The following is a 22482-nucleotide window of genomic DNA, read 5'->3' as shown; positions in this document are numbered from 1 at the left end:
TCTTATCTTTAATATAAAGGAACTAATTGTATGGTTGAATAATATTTTGGTCTGTAATTTTCTTATAACAAAAGGAGATGTGTGTGTGGTATTTATATAGTGTGATTATATTTTTATGAGCATGAATTGAAATTTTTTGAACTTATGAAAATTAATGTAGAATATTTGAAATTAAGGTATTAATGTAAATCTTTTGAATGATCAATATATTTATAGAATGAAATGATTTCCGATATCCTTTGTCACGACCCGAAATCTCGAGCCGCGACCGGCGCTATGGAATGGGAATTGTAGTTCCAAAACCCGTAGCAAGCCTGAAAATCGCTAAAACTTTTTCGCAAATAACAATCATACAAAGACTTTACAAACGGAAGCATTTATATACACTAGCAAAACATTACAACTTGCTCGGGCCTATCGTTTCTGTACCTTGTACGTACTAACCCGGCGTACAATACTAGTGTTACATACACCTCACGGGAATTTACCTCCGTGGAATAAATATGACAATCGTAGCCAAAACAAACATAAACACATTGTCAACAACTGTAAACAAGGAAAAACATATTAATTTACTAGGCTACGACACTAGTCAAACATTACACTGCTGCAGCAATTATGGAAGTCGGGACTGTACATAGCCAAAGGGACTTCCGGTCAAAGACGGACTTCTAGCCAAGTTCAGAATCTAGGTACCTGAAAACACACTATTGGGGGGTCAGCTATTAAGCTGAGTGAGTTATACTTTACTTACCATATTATCAAAATAAGCATCGTATTTAAAACATTTTTTAAAATATATATATACAATCACATTTTTCAAACAATTCCAACATATACAATCACAGCGATTGCAAACAATTCACTTAAGATAAGTATTTGATCCGATCGAAACCTTAATCTTAAACTACTTAACCTCTCCTAATCCGTATCATATTCGAATCATATAGTCCGAGTGGCCATGTCCCGAGATAGTTCGACCGAGTTACCCGTTGCCACGTGGCATAGTCCCGAGATAGTTCAACCGAGTTACATCATGCCACTACTTAATCCCAAGTTGTGGGTCCCGAGATAGTTCGACCTAGTTACCCACCAGATACGGGTCCCGAGATAGTTCGACCGAGTTACCTCGTATCTGTCACAATTATAATTCTCCTTTCCGATACCCAAACATATTCCATTTCATAATTATAAATATAACCAACATTTAATGAGCTCATATCAAACGTTTCAATGTACGAATATCTAGACTCTTATAAACATCAGTGATCACACGGCCTATTGACGCCCAATAGGTAGCTCGTTTCTTCGGATCATATACAAACTCACATTGGCAAATAATCGGCAAGTCATAAGCAAAGTAACACAATTCATATATCAAACAAGTCAATCTATAAACAACAATTCAAATATTATCCAAACCAACAAGAACAATTCAATCACGTCAAACTATACAATTTATGCGATGCATTTAATAATAATAATAATATATAGTATATATATAAAATAGTTTTTTAATACGATAATAAGAGTGAGTAAAATATACTCACCGCTTGCTATCCATATCCTTCGATAACAGCTAAGCAATATCGCGTTTTGTAAGTTTCGGGTTCCATTGGTAGTCACCTCGTCAAGTCTACACAAATTCGATAGTAACTCGAATTAATTACAAACTAACTATAATTAATTAATCCAAAACTAGGTTTCTAGCCAACTTCGGCTATTGAAACCATTTACTTAAAACAATCCAACTCCTAAACAAAATTGACATTCTTAATGTTCAGAACGTCGCCTACAACTTTTGTTTAGGTCTCGGACTGAGATTAGCACCCGAAGGTGTCGGAATTTAGTTCTGAAGTTAATAGCTTGGGGCTGTCCAAATTTCAGAGCTGCTATACGCAACATAATGTTCTAAATTATTTGAGCCATTTATAGGCCAAACTAGCAAAAACTTAAACTTAGACATTTATAGACAACATCCTTAAGTTTCCGTACCAACAAACATTAATTCAGCCTATAACTAACCATTCAAACACATGAACATCATTTCTAACTATCAAATTCATCATCACCATTAAACACCATCAAAGCTCAACAAAACAGAATATTTTCGTGCTAAACCCTAACCAAAATACTGATTCTTACCTTGATTTTCTTAGGTCAATCCGTAGCTATCGTCCTCCTCTTTCCGTGGCCGCAAAAATCACTCGAATCGGAGCAAAAACGAACAAGTTATGACACTTGAAAGATTATGGAACTTTTGAGAAGATGAAGTTCTTCCTCTCTTCACCTTTGCTGGAAATGGTTTATGTATATTCTGATTTTGAGAGTCAAATAGTGGCCTTTTATATTTATGGCAAAAGCTCCACTTAAATCCTTGAATTTGCCACCTCCTTACACTTTAATTTATAACTTTTCTTTCGTCCAATTTAGTCCATTAATCACTTAGTCATTTGATCTCGATAAATTGTGTATTATTTATATCCAAATAAATAATACCACCTCGATATGTCATTATTTTATTCCAATAATATAATTTAAAAATTTTCGGCTAAAAACGCTCAAATTCCAATTTGAGCTAAAATGCACTTTTTCCAACTTTTTCGTCCAATTCTCATTTAATAATTATCGATAACCAATATATCGATATTATTTTTTTAAAATACTATTACCCATCAATAATCTATATCATTTATATTTTCCGAAAATTAAACGCTTATTTTCCAATTTTCGAGTTTAAGTGCACTTTATCCACTTTTCCATACTTTTCTTTTTAAGTTAATTCGATTTCCTTTATGGTTAAAATCTCAATATCGACCTTCTCGAGTTCTCTTTTATTTAATTATTTCCCGATAATTCCCTTTTTGGCCGTTTTGGCGGTTTTAACTGTTTAAATTTAGATACGCTGCCTACTTTGGCAACGTCAGAGATACGGGGTATTACATTCTTTCCCCCTTATAAAAAATTCGTCCTCGAATTTTCTTATAACTTAGTCATTTTATTCTTGTAAAGATCTTATCATTTTTCTTATACTGTTTACTTCATCATCACAATGGCGCGTAAACTTATCACGTCGACTACCACACATCCTTCGCGTCCTGCTGCAGCTGTTTCTTGTACGTCTTTTCTCTATAATCAGATCCTATTTAACGTACTTTGAATATCCGTTCTATCGTTGGCCAATTTCTTGCATCCTCTTATTTATTTATTTTTTAGCGTTGATATTCTTCAACGTTTATTCGTCATTTTTCCGCAATTTCTTGCGAGTCGTATTTGTAGCGTATCATATTTGATACTATCTTAAAATGTCTTTTAAATACCTTTAGCTATTAATCAAAATCTTAATTTAATTAATTTAGAACAATTTATTTGAATAACTAAATATATTAAGTTATTTTAAACATATCCAAAATTGCTCTTCTGGTCAACTTTGACCCTTAAAATCACTTATATCGAGTAGCTCGTTTGTCAAAAAAATTGATAAACTTGTAGTCCGCAACGCTATCTCCAACTTTCGTTGGAACATCGAGTCAAAAATAATGCTCGATGATGTCGAAAACTTGCGCTGAAATCGCCTCTTTGAGGTAGGTTTTGGGACTGCACTTCCAGGTCTTATAGCCGCTGTTCAAGTTGATAAACCAAGCGTCTAAAAATGTCTTAATCTGAATTAAATTCGGTATCCTTATGTTTTGATACCTCCTCTACAACTTTCATTAAGATCAAATTTCATTTCGACATTTCCTTAATGTTCGAAATCGTCCTCAAAGTTGGTTACTGGCCATACTTTAATCCTAAGGTTAACTCACGTTTTCGGCTCGTCTTTGAGCTTGAAAATTAACTAATCCAATTGAATAAAGCCATGATCAAATTATCCAAATTTTATCTATGCAATGTCATTTACTTATATCCATTGATTTTGATTTTAAAAAAAACCACTGACGTTTCGGGGTCCGAAAGATAGCTTCATGAGCTAATTTGGAATTGCGTTATATCGTTGCCAATCCCAATATACCTTGCTTTGGAAATTCCTTCTTAACATCTCCACTTAACATGCATTTATATTGTTCATACTAAGTATAAGGTTTATCCTTTATTTTATCTCGCATCTTAGTCCTTGATTTTCGGGTTACCATGTTTTTCTGGACCAAACAATGCGTAACTTATTATCTTACACTCGACTAACGTCGTTCCTTTATTTTCCTTTCTTAATCTCGATTTATCTCTCGATATGTTATGACCATTAGGCACTTCTTATTCCAAATTAATGTTTTTCCTTGTCCTTTAGTTGTTTGTATTCTTCGATATTCATGATGAATTATTATTCCATAATAATTCTATCGATTTCCTTTTAATCGTTTCTCAAATCTTAATCTTAATCCTAACATTTTCTTGTTAGGTGTTACTATTCTTGATAGTCTCTAGCTTTGTTTCACATCACATAGACTTCCGAGTTAATCGGAGTCTGATGTCATCTTTCCTTGATGTTCCTCGTGTCTTTCCCGTATTCGGTCGTGTATATATTTATATTTTTCCTTTTACACTTTCGCTGTGATATTCTGACTTAACCATTTATTAACTGCTGACTTCACAGTTAAACTTGTACGATCTTATATCTGATATCCTTATTAAGACCTGATGGTATATAGGAAATCTTTCCTTTTATATCAATATCTACTTCATGGTCCTCTAGTGTTGAATCTCATGAAGTTGAATGCTCTCAATACATCCTTTAACATGTTTCACGTTCATCTTTTATGGCGCAACTCTTATTTCTCAATCTTTTCACTTCAATCGCCCACATCTGACTTACAATACCTTTACCATTGTTCGATGTAATCCTTTTCTTTCCTTATTATGTTTCTTGTTTATTTCATCGTTCCTATTCCAATGCTTCTTGATCACTTTATCCATCTCATTCCAATGTACATGTTGTACATGATACTTCTTGGTTCTTACGAACATATGACCATTGATCCTTTTATCGTCGTCCGTTGAAGTATTATCTTTGTCTTATCGTATTTTTCAATCTTCTTGTACTTCTTGTTTCGATATCTCCAATATCGTCTGTTGATAGGAGGTAAACCTACTCCCTTCTCGCATCCGTTTCTGTATTGCACCCTTGATCGTGCGTATATCTTTATATCGGATTCTTACTGACATCTAATCTATCAGTAAAGTCGACCTTAGGCTTAAGTCGAACTCTTACATTTGACTCTTTTTGTTTGCGGCTATTCCGAATTCATATCCTCTCATCTTACTTCTTTACTCTTCATTAGGTGTCTTTCTGTCAGACTACCTTACTACGATCTGCTATTTCCCCGTTTGTTCTTATCGAGTACTATGCGTTATACACTTACTGTTCGATTCTTCTCATCCTTCCATGGTCTTTCCCATGGCCCGTATGTTTTTCGGGTCTTTTATGTTTTCTTTTCTTTTTGCTGCACACTTTCTATGTTTACCCCATCTCATTCCTGGGTAAGTACCAATCATAGGTGTCTCTCTGATATCTTACACGTCTCGCATCGATAAATATCAATATTTTCTTATTATTATTAGGGCTCATTTCTTATATTGGGGTGTATTTTATCACATATATTCATTCTTGTTGGTCAAGAATCTTTTATTATTATTGTCGCAGGGCTTTACATCTGAGTTTCTTACAAAACAGATACATTTCAAACATTGCTGGTCGACCAGTCTTTCAAACTTTTCTTTCGATTCAAATACTTTTACTTTAAATTGTTTGAAAACATTGGTACAATTGTAGCTCAGAGTGATGACACCTCTCATCACTAAAGAGTTGCTCGATAAAATCACGTTTTCTTTGATGTTTATACAAATATGATGCATGATCTATATTTTTGAAAATCATTTTTTTTATGCATTCCTAACGTGATCATGATATGCCATATGCGATGTCTGAGCACAATTGCACTATTAAAATCATAGGATTTTTGTATCTTTTTGAAAAATCGTAAGTCCCTTCAGATTACACACTCTGCGACATAAATGGCTTTTCATTATTATTTATTGGGGTTTATTATGATTTTCGATTATTGGAATTTTCGTCATCCTTTAACACTTATCTAAGTGTTTTATGTCAATGCCATCCTCTTTTAGCATTGCTCAACAAATATTTTGTTTCCCCGTCTTCGATACTCACCCATCTTCGCCATCTCAATCATAATCTTATCTCACGTAGTCCTTAGGCTCACGTGTCAATCTTTCATAGCGTACTTTCTTTAAAATCGTTTACCATCCTTGTGGTAATGGAAACGTAATATAGGGGATTACATTTCACGCTATATATATTATGTATGTTATGTATTTTATGCATTCTTAATTTTCAAGTATCGTATATGTTTAGAATAAAGTCTATATGCGCGGGTTTCTCAATCTATCTCTATAGGCATTATCCTAACAATACACAATTCTATCAATGCATGCCATATCAATCGATCACAAAATAAACAAAGCAATACAAACATTTCAATCACATAAACATGTTTGGCACATAAGCATAGAAAGCATTTCGTACTTGAGGGTGTCTCACTGGACTCACCCTTCTCGGGTCGCAATGCCACATCCGCGTCCTCTAGCGCGTCTAGCACTGCCTCTACCTCTATGCATAATTGCAGGGTAATGCCAAATACTAGGAGCAGTACTCCTACGAAAAGGGAATTTCGGTCTCTCACGTCGAAAGAAGAAAGGTGGAATGGAATCGTCATTCCACTCATGATCGCTGGCTATCTGACGAGCTCTAGCGAATAACATTCAAAAATACTCAGGTGCATCGTTGTATAGCTCAACAAAGTCGGGTCCTAAACTCCTAATGTACCGACAATTAACCTCTTCTGATGCTTCCTCTTCAGATGGGTTTTCCTCACTCTCCTTACTAACTTCCATCTCTGGGAAAATGGTCCCACTTCGAGTTACAAAAGATCCTTCAATGTCTGATAAGCACTTGTTCTGGTGTATCTCCGATAGTCTGTCAGTATTTACATGAAATCCATTTGATAAATAGGAGACGCTTCCTCCTCTTCTGATACAGCAAGTAGCTGAGCTCCATTTTGCCCAGATATGCTGAACAGGAACAATTCTTAATCATGTGATACTGTCCAAATCACTTTTTACAATATCCAATAATTTAATATATGATATGCACTATCTAACTTAAAGCTTGACTAACTATCTAAGCATATCACAGTCACTTAAACACGTAAGCAATCTCACACACACACGTTCTACTCGGCAATATCCAGCTTATACCATCTAACAAAATTGAATCAAACATATATAGTCAATAAGGCTCGACTCTATACGTTGCAGTAGTTCCTAGGTACTTAAGGTCAAACAGACAGTTTTCATAGACTGGCAGTGGTAACTGGACCAACTGCTCTGATACCACCTTTGTCACGACCCGAAATCTCGAGCCGCGACCGGCGCTAGGGAATGGGAATTGTAGTTCCAAAACCCGTAGCAAGCCTGAAAATCACTAAAACTTTTTCGCAAATAACAATCATACAAAGACTTTACAAACGGAAGCATTTATATACACTAGCAAAACATTACAACTTGCTCGGGCCTATCGTTTCTGTACCTTGTACGTACTAACCCGGCGTACAATACTAGTGTTACATACACCTCACGGGAATTTACCTCCGTGGAATAAATATGACAATCGTAGCCAAAACAAACATAAACACATTGTCAACAACTGTAAACAAGGAAAAACATATTAATTTACTAGGCTACGACACTGGTCAAACATGACACTACTGCAGCAATTATGGAAGTCGGGACTGTACATAGCCAAAGGGACTTCCGGTCAAAGACGGACTTCTAGCCAAGTTCAGAATCTAGGTACCTGAAAACACACTATTGGGGGGTCAGCTATTAAGCTGAGTGAGTTATACTTTACTTACCATATTATCAAAATAAGCATCGTATTTAAAACATTTTTTAAAATATATATATACAATCACATTTTTCAAACAATTCCAACATATACAATCACAGCGATTGCAAACAATTCACTTAAGATAAGTATTTGATCCGATCGAAACCTTAATCTTAAACTACTTAACCTCTCCTAATCCGTATCATATTCGAATCATATAGTCCGAGCACTACTAAAAAACAGCAAATTAGCGACGGAAATTTGCGACGGACAACATTTCCGTCGCTAATTTGCCATTTTTGCGACGGATTCCACGACGGACTAACAATCCGTCGCAATTTCCTCTAATTTCTTGGCGGGAGTGTGCCCGCCTTTTTTGCGACGGAAATACCGTCGCTAAATGGTCGCTAAAATGGCGGGAGCTGATGGCGCCAATTATTTTTGGCCAAATTTTGCGACGGATTGTTAAATCCGTCGCTATATTGCCAAAATTAGCGACGGATACTTGTATCCGTCGCTAATGTGGAAAGGAAATGATACGCAGCGTTTTTGGTAACTTAATTAGCGACGGAAACTTAATTTCCGTCGCGAAATTAGTAACCAAAACGCTGCGTATCATTTATCTCGCAATTAGCGACGGAATTTACCGTCCGTCGCTAATTGCCAGATAAATAAAACACAGCGCCTCTCCTCTTCCTCGTCAGTTACCTTATTTCCTAAACCAAAAAACGCAGCCGTCCGACGCCGCCTCTCCTCTTCCTCTTCCCCTGCCGTCCGACGCCGCCCTCTTTCCCTGCCCTCTTCCCCTGCCGTCCGACGCCGCCCTCTTTCCCTGCCCTCTTCCCCTGCTTCTTCCTTTCTCTCCGGCCGGTGGTGCCGCTGCTCTCTAGATCGCCGCCTCTCCTCTCCGGTTTGTCGCCGCTCCTCTCTCCCATCATTTGGTTATTTTTCTAATTATTAGGTTTAGTTTACCATTTATTTTAATTTTTTTGAAAAAAAATTACAGTGGCTTTCGTGGTTCCTCCGCCGCTGCCGCCTTGGTGCTTTTGTTGCCGCTGCCGTTCGTCGCCGGCCTCCTTCACCTCTGATTCCAGTTTCCAGTTAAAGGTTAGTACTGTTTTTCATTTTATTTTTAATTAATTGTTAATTTATATTAATAATTAGGTTAATATGTATAAGTTAGGTTAGTTGATTAATTAGGTTAATTGTTAAGTTAGGTTAGTTGATTAATTAGGTTAATTGTTAAGTTAGGTTAGTTGATTAATTAGGTTAATTGTTAAGTTAATTTATTAAATTAGGATTATATTATTATTTGGGTTAATTAATTAATTAGTTGTTTAATTAAATTATTAGATTAATAATTAGGTTAACTATTAGTTTATTAACTAATTAGATTAATTTTTTATTTAATTAGGTTAAATTGTTAAGTTGGTTAATTGTTTAATTCATTAAATGATTTAATTGCATAATTAGTTGATTAAAGTACATAATTGGTTAATTAGTTAAATTTATTGAATGTTTAAACGTGTAGTTAATTGAGTTAATTGTTTAATTGATTAATTAGTTGATTAAATTATAAGTTCATTTAGGTTAATTTAGTAGGTTTTTTAATTTATTTAAGATAAAATTGGTTAATTAATGTAATTTAGGTTAATTAACGTTATAAATGTAATTTTTGATGTAATTGGATTGTATTGTTGGATTGTGCTATGTAATTTGCTTGCAGGATTTCCCTGAAAAATGGGCGATGCTCATTTTTAAGGGAAGTTCTGCCAAATTTTTAGTAGAAATTTTTTTATTAATACGTGTTTTTATTTAATATGATAGGTTTGCATTCTCTGACAGTCGCTGATAGCCCTTGATAGCCCGCGCACCGTGGTACCGATTGATCCGGACGTTTCACCTTCTCTTTGCGGTTCTGCCCTTCAACAAGTAGGTTTTATCGCTCAATTAATTTGATTTATTTTAGTTGGAATAGATTTTATTTACGATAATCAACCTAAATAAACCTCGATTTTATTCCCACCGAATAAAATCGTAAACCTAGCCGTAGAGTTCCCGTCCCGTGTGTTCAAGAGATTGAACGACACGGGATTGTACAGTTTGTACAGTTCGCAAAACTTGTGCTTCCGTAACTCGATCACGAAAAACCATATATGTCTAGTAGCGGTAGAAAAATATTCGGTTGTTTTCCAGCGTTTGTTCTCCGGGTGGATGTTTAGTATATGTTTTGTAACGCTTATTCCTCGAGGAATATATAATTAGCGTTACAACGCATATACTAAATATCGCACTAAAGGAGAACGACGCCGGAAGGCTGCCGAATATTTTTCTCCGTTGCTAGGCATATATCGTGGCCGAGTTACGGGGCGCCTGTTTTGCGAATGGGATAGGGCCCTACCTTTTCAGCAGTCAATTACATTGACTTTGCTTATCTCGAGTGAAAACCCCACCTCTAATTATCCGCGCTACAGAAATGGAGACAGACCGCAGTTGGATGTACAGGAGCCACACAAACGGGCTGCTAACCACAGGGTATAAGGAGCATGTGAAGGAGTTTGTCCGGTTTGCATTACGGCATCCGGCTTGTATGAGTGGGGTACAGATAAAATGCCCCTGCCCTAAGAGAGGTTGTCGAAATACAAGCTATCGGGATGTCGATGAGGTGGAATTCCATCTATTGAAGAATGGGTTCGTGAAAGGTTACCAAGTATGGGTTTTTCATGGCGAAGGGAGCGTTTTGAACCTCCCTCCCCTTTCACAGTTACCAGAGCAGGATGTTGAGTTCGACTATGAAGATGAGGGGCCAGGTGAGTTCAGTTCCGCTCAAAGAATGATTCTTGATGCGGCCGGTCCAGAAATAACGTTTCCTGAAGATGAGCTCCCGAATGCTGAAGCTCAAAAATTTTATGATATGATGCGTGCGGCTGAAGAAGACATATGGCCTGGGAATAGCAGACATTCTCCATTTTCTGCATCTGCTAAAGTGATGGAGATCAAGTGTCGACATAAGGGTTCGGTAGCTTTAGTTGACGACGTATGCGGATTGATACAGGAGCTGCTCCCGGAGGACAACAAGATGCCAACGAATTTTGCTAAGATTAAGAAGCTGGTCAAAGGTTTGGGGTTGCCGGTTGAGGTTATTGATTGTTGTTTCTATAACTGTATGATTTATTGGGGGGAGGACGCGGATCTAACGCACTGCAAAGTTTGTAATTATGCGCGGTGGAAACCTGTGACCCAAGGAAAATCCACAAAAAGAAAGGCTAACGTGCCATATAGTAAAATGTTCTATTTTCCAATAACTCCGAGGCTACAGAGGTTGTACGCTTCGAAAGCCACTGCTCGGCATATGACCTGGCACGCAGACCACGAGATGGAGGGTGATAAGATGTGCCACCCGTCCGACTCTCCGGCTTGGAAACGTTTTAGTGAACTGCATTCTGAGTTTGCCGATGAAGGGAGAAATATCAGATTAGGCTTATGCTCCGATGGGTTTCAGCCATTTACCAATTTTGGGCAGCAGTATTCCTCGTGGCCGGTCATTTTGACGCCGTACAATCTCCCCCCAGGCATGTGCATGAAGGATGAGTTTATGTTTTTAACGGTTTTGGTACCGGGGCCTAGAAACCCGAAACACCTAATGGATATCTTCCTACAGCCGCTGATTGCAGAGTTGAACCAACTGTGGGAATGTGGAGTCCAGACATATGACGTTCATAAGCGTCAGAATTTTCAACTAAAAGCGGCTCTTATGTGGACAATAAATGACTTTCCCGCTTATTCTATGTTGTCTGGTTGGAGCACTGCTGGTAGAAAAGCATGCCCGTACTGCATGGAAAACACTGATGCATTCACACTGGATAAAAGCGGTAAACAATCGTGGTTTGATTGCCATCGCAAGTTTTTGCCTCCGAATCACCAATTCCGTCGAAATGTTACTGATTTCCGTAAGGGGAAACGAGAGGTCGGGAAAAGGTTTGCAGGGATGAGAACTGGAGATGAACTGTTAGCAGAGATTGATCGACTGGGGTTTAAGAAGGCATTTGAGCCTGGTGCGAAAGTTACTAATGCATTACTGTCAAAAGATCATGGGTGGAATAAAAAAAGTATCTTTTGGGATTTGCCTTATTGGAGAACGAATGTAATACGTCACAATCTCGATGTCATGCACATTGAGAAAAATGTCTTCGATAACATTTTTAATACCGTTCTCAATGTCCCCGGGAAAACAAAAGACCATGCAAAATCTCGTGAAGAGTTGAACGACATCTGTGATCGGCCAGGGTTAGCTAAAGATCCGGCAACTGGGAGATATCCAAAGGCAATGTATGCTTTGGATAGGGATTCAAAACGAGTTTTGCTTGAGTGGATTCAGAAAATAAAGTTTACAGACGGGTACGCGTCAAACTTGTCTAGATGTGTTGATCTAAAGGGGCTGAAAATGCATGGAATGAAAAGTCATGACTGCCATGTTTTTATGCAACGACTCCTGCCAATCGCTCTTCGGGAGCTACTTCCGAAAAATGTGTGGGAGCCTCTAACAGAGTTAAGTATCTTCTTCAGGGAGTTAACTTCCACGTCACTGTCAGAGGAAGATCTAAACCGTATGGAAACTGAGATCCCAAAAATCCTGTGTAAGTTGGAACGCATATTTCCACCCAGCTTTTTTGACTCTATGGAGCATCTTCCCGTGCATCTTCCGTATGAAGCTATGATGGCAGGACCGGTTCAGTATCGCTGGATGTATCCATTTGAAAGGTAATCAATTAGTCGTGGTTTTTTCTCGAATCCATCTGTTCATATTACTAATATTAATATCCGGTTACAGATATTTGAGGAAATTGAAAAAAAAGGTCACTAATAAAGGCAGGGTCGAAGGGAGCATTAGTAGTGGATATCTGCAAGAAGAAATCGCTAAATTTGCATCCTATTATTTTGCTGAAGGCGATCCGATGTTACCCGTGCGTTTGGGAAGAAATGAAACTTGTGATATGGATATCGATGAAGATGCCGACAGACTGGGAATTTTTAAACCTAAGGGAAAGCCGTTGCGTGGTAGCGGCAGGAGATATCTTGAAGACGATGAGATCATCGCTGCTCGGACCTATGTTCTTCTGAATTGTTCCGAAATCGAAGATTATCGAAGGTAAGCATTTAAATATAGTGTAATATTTCACATATTTGCTAGAATTTGATTTAGTTTGGGCCTTTTCCATTTAAAGGGTTTTTGTGGCCGGATTGCGCGAAAGGAACAGTGACATAAGTGAAACAGAAATTGAAAGAGTGCTTGAAAGTGATTTCGCCTCTTGGTTCGAACAATATGTACGTATCTTATAACAATGGACTTCCATTTTAATAATAAGGTTTATAAATCTTACAAATTTCTAACTCCCCACAGGTGAAAGATCCAACTGTCTGTACTAATCCGTTTATTCTGAGTCTCGCAAAGGGACTGTGTAGAAAGGTCACCACATATAAGGGATACTATGTAAATGGCTTCAAATTTCTGACTCAGGAATATGGGCAGGATCAACTTACAATGAATAGCGGTGTGTGCGTAAGGGGAACAGAATATGTTGAGGGTGAAAATGACTTTTATGGAGTGCTAACGGACATAATTGAGTTAGAGTATCCAGCTCTACCAATGAAGCAGACCGTCATTTTCAAATGCGAATGGTTCGACCCTACGGATACAGGCACGGACACTACCAATCGATACAACTTGGTAGATGTTAATCACAGACGCAGGTACAATAAATACGAACCGTTCATTTTGGCAGAACAGGCTGACCAAGTTCACTACCTTCCATATCCAAGTAGAAAACGGGACAAAGTAAATTGGTGGGCAGTTTGCAAAATTAAGGCACGATCAGAACTTGACATGCCCGATGCAATTATCCCGGCCTTTCAAGATGACATTGAAGAAAATCCCCTTATAGTTGAAACGGACGACAATCCCACAAATTTAGCTGACCTGAATGAGGTGGCGGACGAAGATGCGTTGCAAATCCCTCCTGCTGAAGATGAAGAAGAAGAATTTCCGCCATCCTCATCAGACGAAGATGAAGAACAACTTGACTGACGTATTTGATATTTTTGCAGTTTTTGTTAGTTGTATTCATTTATTATTGTAATGAATTAGTTATATTATTAAATGTATTAATTAATTTAAATATATGAAATTGTTAACAATTAAAATGTATTTTTTTATAATGTATTTTTCTGTAATGTTTTGTTATAATTGTTAAATTGTTATATGTGGAACGAAACATATTTTAATGTCTGCAGGCATGAGAGGGCAGGGTGGTTCAGGTGATCCGACTAGAGGTCGGGGACGTCGGGGTAACCCAGCTAGAGGTCGTGGTCGGGGTAACCCAGCTGTGCGTGCCCCTGTTGAGGATATCCCTGTTCAGGATCAGCAGCAGGAGGTGGAGGCGGCACCCCCCGTTCAGCCCCGACAGCCAGGAGAGCCCCCTGCAGGGCTGGATGATCAGGGGAGGGCACTGTGTTTCCCAGACGCCAGCAGGTAAGAATGTAAATTGTTAGTTTAATTTTTTTTATCGTTTTGCTATAGAAAGTAATAAAAGTTTGCTGTAACCTCGCAGGGAGAGGCTGTTGAACTCTGGACCAATCTCCCGATCTATGCGGGAGATCTTTAGAAAGTGCTGGTTCGAGAATGGGCGAGCCTGGCGGTTTCTGACTCCAGAGCAGAGAGATTTCTATTGGGAGGAATTTAAGGTAATAAATTGTTAATTTTAAAGTTTGATTTTAGACTAACGCAAAATTACTAACTCAAACTTGGTGTTTATGTTTTGCAGAAGGAATACTGGTGGGATACGGCGGATTACAGCGACGACGTCATCAAAGGTGTATTCATGACGCATGCTGCCAACCGATACAAGGACGTTATTCACAGGATGAGAGAGAAGGACGGAAAACATACCTCGATCAGCCAAGATATCTGGGATTCCTGGCAGGCCGTCTGGGCGTCAGAGGACGAGAAGAAGAAGTCCGATGTAGCTCGCGCTAATCGGATGAGCGAGCCTGCTGGAGCCGGTTCCGGACCAGTACGCCACACAGGGGGATCCCGTTCCGCCATCAGACATATGGATGTGTTGGTTTGTTTCTAGAATTCTTTTTTATTTATAACTATCTTTTATTTTCTGATTTTCTGATGAACTAACAAATTGTTTATTATTCTTTTAGGCTGACGAGCTCGGCCGCAAGCCTACCGCAACGGAGCTGTATACTCGGATGCACTCCACGAAAGCTGATAAGGGTGTCATGGTAGACAAGAGGGCCCAAGACATGAGTGTAAGTCATAAACAATCTAATTTTAGTAGTTGTTTTACTTTACTCAAGTGTTAGATTAAATTAGTGTAAAATGTGTTTTAATTTAAATTGTAAATGTTAGATTAGGTGTGTTAACAGCCGGTGGGTTGTATATGAAATCTATATGTTTGCAGGATGTCCCTGAAAAATGGGTGTTGATCAAATTATAGAGGAAATGCTGCCGAATTTTCGTTAGGATTTATACTTACATTTCATATGTTATACGTTTTAATTAGCCGTTATGTGATATATATGTTTTTCAATCTTTTTGTAGGATGCAATTGCTCAGAGACTTGCTGCTGCATCGCAGCCGCCGACCGGAGAGGGTGGTTCGTCTAGCACAGCAGAAGTCGACGAGACGCAGCTATTTCTGGATATCGAGGGCGTCAACAAGAAGCGGCGTGTCTACGGGTTGGGTTCAGCGACTAGTGCGTACGTGGATACGACGACGTCTAGTAGGGCGAGGACCAGGTCCACACAGTCACAGCGAACTGAGGAGGAGATCGAGCGGCGTGTGCGGGCGGGGATCCAGGACGGACTACGCCAGATTACCACTGAGGTGGAGGATCTCCGTGCCCAGCAGGCGAGAACCAATGAGAGGATGGCCGAGATTATTCAGGCCGAGATGGCGAAGATGATGCAGACTCTTCCTCCGCAGTATCGCCCACCCCCAGGTCCTTCAGACGATGACGACACTCCGACTTTGTAGTGTCACGTTTGTATTTATGACATTTTGTATTTTGTCACTTTTATACATTTTGTGTTATCTTGTTTTATATATTTTCTTACGATATGTAAAATATAACATGTTTTTATATGAAATCGGTCGTTTTTTGAAATTGAGTTTTAATGAGAGTTGCAAATAATAGATTTTACAGATTTTAATCGTCGTGAATTGAATAGGAAAAACAGACGGAAATAAATAATTCTGCCCAAATTGCGACTATATTTGCGACGGAATTGATTCCGTCGCAAATATTGACAATTTGCGACGGAATTGATTCCGTCGCAAATATTGACATTTTGCGACGGAATTGTCCGTCGCAAACTTGTATCATTTTGCGACGGATCAATTCCGTCGCAAATTGTCAATATTTGCGACGGAATCAATTCCGTCGCAAAATGGTACAAATCCGTCGCCAATACGTCTCCCTTTTCATTTTTTGGGAGACGACATTGGCGACGGTGTGTTTGGTTATGGCGACGGGCTGGCCGTCGCCATATTTGCGACGCTCTGGTCGCTAATATTTTAGCGACCAGAGCATTTGCGACGGACTAATTCCGTCGCAAATCCGTCGCAAATACGCATTTGCGACGGAATATGAGTGATTTGCGACGGAATTGTCCGTCGCAAAATCACTGAAATCCAGTAGTGGAGTGGCCGGGTCCCGAGATAGTTCGACCGAGTTACCCGCTGCCACGTGGCATAGTCCCGAGATAGTTCAACCGAGTTACATCATGCCACTACTTAATCCCAAGTTGTGGGTCCCGAGATAGTTCGACCGAATTACCCACCAGATACGGGTCCCGAGATAGTTCGACCGAGTTACCTCGTATCTGCCACAATTATAATTCTCCTTTCCGATACCCAAACATATTCCATTTCATAATTATAAATATAACCAACATTTAATGAGCTCATATCAAACGTTTCAATGTACGAATATCTAGACTCTTATAAACATCGGTGATCACACGGCCTATTGACGCCCAATAGGTAGCTCGTTTCTTCGGATCATATACAAACTCACATTGGCAAATAATCGGCAAGTCATAAGCAAAGTAATACAATTCATATATCAAACAAGTCAATCTATAAACAACAATTCAAATATTATCCAAACCAACAAGAACAATTCAATCACGTCAAACTATACAATTTATGCGATGCATTTAATAATAATAATAATAATATATAGTATATATATAAAATAGTTTTTTAATACGATAATAAGAGTGAGTAAAATATACTCACCGCTTGCTATCCATATCCTTCGATAACAGCTAAGCAATATCGCGTTTTGTAAGTTCTGGGTTCCATTGGTAGTCACCTCGTCAAGTCTACACAAATTCGATAGTAACTCGAATTAATTACAAACTAACCATAATTAATTAATCCAAAACTAGGTTTCTAGCCAACTTCGGCTATTGAAACCATTTACTTAAAACAATCCAACTCCTAAACAAAATTGACATTCTTAATGTTCAGAACGTCGCCTACAACTTTTGTTTAGGTCTCGGACTGAGATTAGCACCCGAAGGTGTCGGAATTTAGTTCTGAAGTTAATAGCTTGGGGCTGTCCAAATTTCAGAGCTGCTATACGCAACATAATGTTCTAAATTATTTGAGCCATTTAGAGGCCAAACTAGCAGAAACTTAAACTTAAACATTTATAGACAACATCCTTAAGTTTCCGTACCAACAAACGGAACTTAATTTGGATCTATATAACTTGAGATATTGCCCTCGCAATATGGCTGTTTTGCAGCGCAAAAATTCCAGCAACATCGTTTTTTTCAAGTTATCTCTTTAACGTTTCGGTGGATTAAAATAGCCTATATATTCAATAATACACCAATTAATACAGCCTCTAATTATGTCATTATCACCAATTTAAACACATTAAAATCTTAGTTCAAAATTTAATTCAAAACAGTTTTTATGTTACGCTCGAAACTAGTTACGTAACACTTAGCATTTGCGTCGATTTTAAGCGATACAACCATCGAGAAAGGGTGGCATCAGCCCCCACTTCACTATCTCTCAGCCCTCCCCTGTTTTGGCCAGGGAGGGGCTGCTCCAGCCATGGTGCAACGCACCATGGCTGCTGAAACGCAGCCCCACCGTGCGAAGCACGGTGGTTCATTACTTCCGGCCATCAAAACCCCAAAACAGCCACCAATTCATCTTCATCCTACATGAAACCCTAACATACACCATACCCATACATATGACAACCCTCATATCTCACAACAAAACATTAATTCAGCCTATAACTAACCATTCAAACACATGAACATCATTTCTAACTATCAAATTCATCATCACCATTAAACACCATCAAAGCTCAACAAAACAGAATATTTTCGTCCTAAACCCTAACCAAAATACTGATTTTTACCTTGATTTTCTTAGGTCAATCCGTAGCTATCGTCCTCCTCTTTCCGTGGCCGCAAAAATCACTCGAATCGGAGCAAAAACGAACAAGTTATGACACTTGAAAGATTATGGAACTTTTGAGAAGATGAAGTTCTTCCTCTCTTCACCTTTGCTGGAAATGGTTTATGTATATTCTGATTTTGAGAGTCAAATAGTGGCCTTTTATATTTATGGCAAAAGCTCCACTTAAATCCTTGAATTTGCCACCTCCTTACACTTTAATTTATAACTTTTCTTTCGTCCAATTTAGTCCATTAATCACTTAGTCATTTGATCTCGATAAATTGTGTATTATTTATATCCAAATAAATAATACCACCTCGATATGTCATTATTTTATTCCAATAATATAATTTAGAAATTTTCGGCTAAAAACGCTCAAATTCCAATTTGAGCTAAAATGCACTTTTTCCAACTTTTTCGTCCAATTCTCATTTAATAATTATCGATAACCAATATATCGATATTATTTTTTTAAAATACTATTACCCATCAATAATCTATATCATTTATATTTTCCGAAAATTAAACGCTTATTTTCCAATTTTCGAGTTTAAGTGCACTTTATCCACTTTTCCATACTTTTCTTTTTAAGTTAATTCGATTTCCTTTATGGTTAAAATCTCAATATCGACCTTCTCGAGTTCTCTTTTATTTAATTATTTCCCGATAATTCCCTTTTTGGCCGTTTTGGCCGTTTTAACTGTTTAAATTTAGATACGCTGCCTACTTTGGCAACGTCAGAGATACGGGGTATTACATTCTTCCCCCCTTATAAAAAATTCGTCCTCGAATTTTCTTATAACTTAGTCATTTTATTCTTGTAAAGATCTTATCATTTTTCTTATACTGTTTACTTCATCATCACAATGGCGCGTAAACTTATCACGTCGACTACCACACATCCTTCGCGTCCTGCTGCAGCTGTTTCTTGTACGTCTTTTCTCTATAATCAGATCCTATTTAACGTACTTTGAATATCCGTTCTATTGTTGGCCAATTTCTTACATCCTCTTATTTATTTATTTTTTAGCGTTGATATTCTTCAACGTTTATTCGTCATTTTTCCGCAATTCCTTGCGAGTCGTATTTGTAGCGTATCATATTTGATACTATCTTAAAATGTCTTTTAAATACCTTTAGCTATTAATCAAAATCTTAATTTAATTAATTTAGAACAATTTATTTGAATAACTAAATATATTAAGTTATTTTAAACATAACCAAAATTGCTCTTCTGGTCAACTTTGACCCTTAAAATCACTTATATCGAGTAGCTCGTTTGTCAAAAAAATTGATAAACTTGTAGTCCGCAACGCTATCTCCAACTTTCGTTGGAACATCGAGTCAAAAATAATGCTCGATGATGTCGAAAACTTGCGCTGAAATCGCCTCTTTGAGGTAGGTTTTGGGACTGCACTTCCAGGTCTTATAGCCGCTGTTCAAGTTGATAAACCAAGCGTCTAAAAATGTCTTAATCTGAATTAAATTCGGTATCCTTATGTTTTGATACCTCCTCTACAACTTTCATTAAGATCAAATTTCATTTCGACATTTCCTTAATGTTCGAAATCGTCCTCAAAGTTGGTTACTGGCCATACTTTAATCCTAAGGTTAACTCACGTTTTCGGCTCGTCTTTGAGCTTGAAAATTAACTAATCCAATTGAATAAAGCCATGATCAAATTATCCAAATTTTATCTATGCAATGTCATTTACTTATATCCATTGATTTTGATTTTAAAAAAAACCACTGACGTTTCGGGGTCCGAAAGATAGCTTCATGAGCTAATTTGGAATTGCGTTATATCGTTGCCAATCCCAATATACCTTGCTTTGGAAATTCCTTCTTAACATCTCCACTTAACATGCATTTATATTGTTCATACTAAGTATAAGGTTTATCCTTTATTTTATCTTGCATCTTAGTCCTTGATTTTCGGGTTACCATGTTTTTCTGGACCAAACAATGCGTAACTTATTATCTTACACTCGACTAACGTCGTTCCTTTATTTTCCTTTCTTAATCTCGATTTATCTCTCGATATGTTATGACCATTAGGCACTTCTTATTCCAAATTAATGTTTTTCCTTGTCCTTTAGTTGTTTGTATTCTTCGATATTCATGATGAATTATTATTCCATAATAATTCTATCGATTTCCTTTTAATCGTTTCTCAAATCTTAATCTTAATCCTAACATTTTCTTGTTAGGTGTTACTATTCTTGATAGTCTCTAGCTTTGTTTCACATCACATAGACTTCCGAGTTAATCGGAGTCTGATGTCATCTTTCCTTGATGTTCCTCGTGTCTTTCCCGTATTCGGTCGTGTATATATTTATATTTTTCCTTTTACACTTTCGCTGTGATATTCTGACTTAACCATTTATTAACTGCTGACTTCACAGTTAAACTTGTACGATCTTATATCTGATATCCTTATTAAGACCTGATGGTATATAGGAAATCTTTCCTTTTATATCAATATCTACTTCATGGTCCTCTAGTGTTGAATCTCATGAAGTTGAATGCTCTCAATACATCCTTTAACATGTTTCGCGTTCATCTTTTATGGCGCAACTCTTATTTCTCAATCTTTTCACTTCAATCGCCCACATCTGACTTACAATACCTTTACCATTGTTCGATGTAATCCTTTTCTTTCCTTATTATGTTTCTTGTTTATTTCATCGTTCCTATTCCAATGCTTCTTGATCACTTTATCCATCTCATTCCAATGTACATGTTGTACATGATACTTCTTGGTTCTTACGAACATATGACCATTGATCCTTTTATCGTCGTCCGTTGAAGTATTATCTTTGTCTTATCGTATTTTTCAATCTTCTTGTACTTCTTGTTTCGATATCTCCAATATCGTCTGTTGATAGGAGGTAAACCTACTCCCTTCTCGCATCCGTTTCTGTATTGCACCCTTGATCGTGCGTATATCTTTATATCGGATTCTTACTGACATCTAATCTATCAGTAAAGTCGACCTTAGGCTTAAGTCGAACTCTTACATTTGACTCTTTTTGTTTGCGGCTATTCCGAATTCATATCCTCTCATCTTACTTCTTTACTCTTCATTAGGTGTCTTTCTGTCAGACTACCTTACTACGATCTGCTATTTCCCCGTTTGTTCTTATCGAGTACTATGCGTTATACACTTACTGTTCGATTCTTCTCATCCTTCCATGGTCTTTCCCATGGCCCGTATGTTTTTCGGGTCTTTTATGTTTTCTTTTCTTTTTGCTGCACACTTTCTATGTTTACCCCATCTCATTCTTGGGTAAGTACCAATCATAGGTGTCTCTCCGATATCTTACACGTCTCGCATCGATAAATATCAATATTTTCTTATTATTATTAGGGCTCATTTCTTATATTGGGGTGTATTTTATCACATATATTCATTCTTGTTGGTCAAGAATCTTTTATTATTATAGTCGCAGGGCTTTACATCTGAGTTTCTTACAAAACAGATACATTTCAAACATTGCTGGTCGACCAGTCTTTCAAACTTTTCTTTCGATTCAAATACTTTTACTTTAAATTGTTTGAAAACATTGGTACAATTGTAGCTCAGAGTGATGACACCTCTCATCACTAAAGAGTTGCTCGATAAAATCACGTTTTCTTTGATGTTTATACAAATATGATGCATGATCTATATTTTTGAAAATCATTTTTTTATGCATTCCTAACGTGATCATGATATGCCATATGCGATGTCTGAGCACAATTGCACTATTAAAATCATAAGATTTTTGTATCTTTTTGAAAAATCGTAAGTCCCTTCAGATTACACACTCTGCGACATAAATGGCTTTTCATTATTATTTATTGGGGGGAAAAGGTGCAAAAATGACCCTCATGTATACCTCATGTATCTTATTGGCACTTCATGTATTTCGGATCTCAAATATGACCCTAACGTTGCGAAAAAGTATCAAATAAACACAAAACATGGACGACGTTAAACATAAATGTGTACGGCCTTAAACGGAAATGTTAACGGAAGGGTCATTTTTGACACTTTTTCAAGATGTTAGGGTCCTTTTTGAGATCCGAAATACATGAGGTG

At 37.5% G+C, this 22482-nt stretch overlaps 1 long non-coding RNA gene across 1 annotated transcript; it reads right to left on the bottom strand.

The window, feature by feature from the left end:
* Positions 1–360: 360 nt before the first annotated feature.
* Positions 361–2328, bottom strand: LOC126655814 (uncharacterized). Its single transcript, XR_007633094.2, has 3 exons — positions 2146–2328; positions 1551–1636; positions 361–707 (listed from the first exon to the last, which is right to left on the bottom strand). It is a non-coding gene; the product is annotated as an uncharacterized LOC126655814 (long non-coding RNA).
* Between the last annotated feature and the right edge of the window lie 20154 nt (positions 2329–22482).

Source organism: Mercurialis annua, linkage group LG7, assembly GCF_937616625.2.
Source record: "Mercurialis annua linkage group LG7, ddMerAnnu1.2, whole genome shotgun sequence".
NCBI classification, from domain to species: domain Eukaryota; kingdom Viridiplantae; phylum Streptophyta; class Magnoliopsida; order Malpighiales; family Euphorbiaceae; genus Mercurialis; species Mercurialis annua.
The sequence above is the reverse complement of the archived record's forward strand: the minus strand, read 5'-3'. Positions and strand labels throughout refer to the sequence as shown.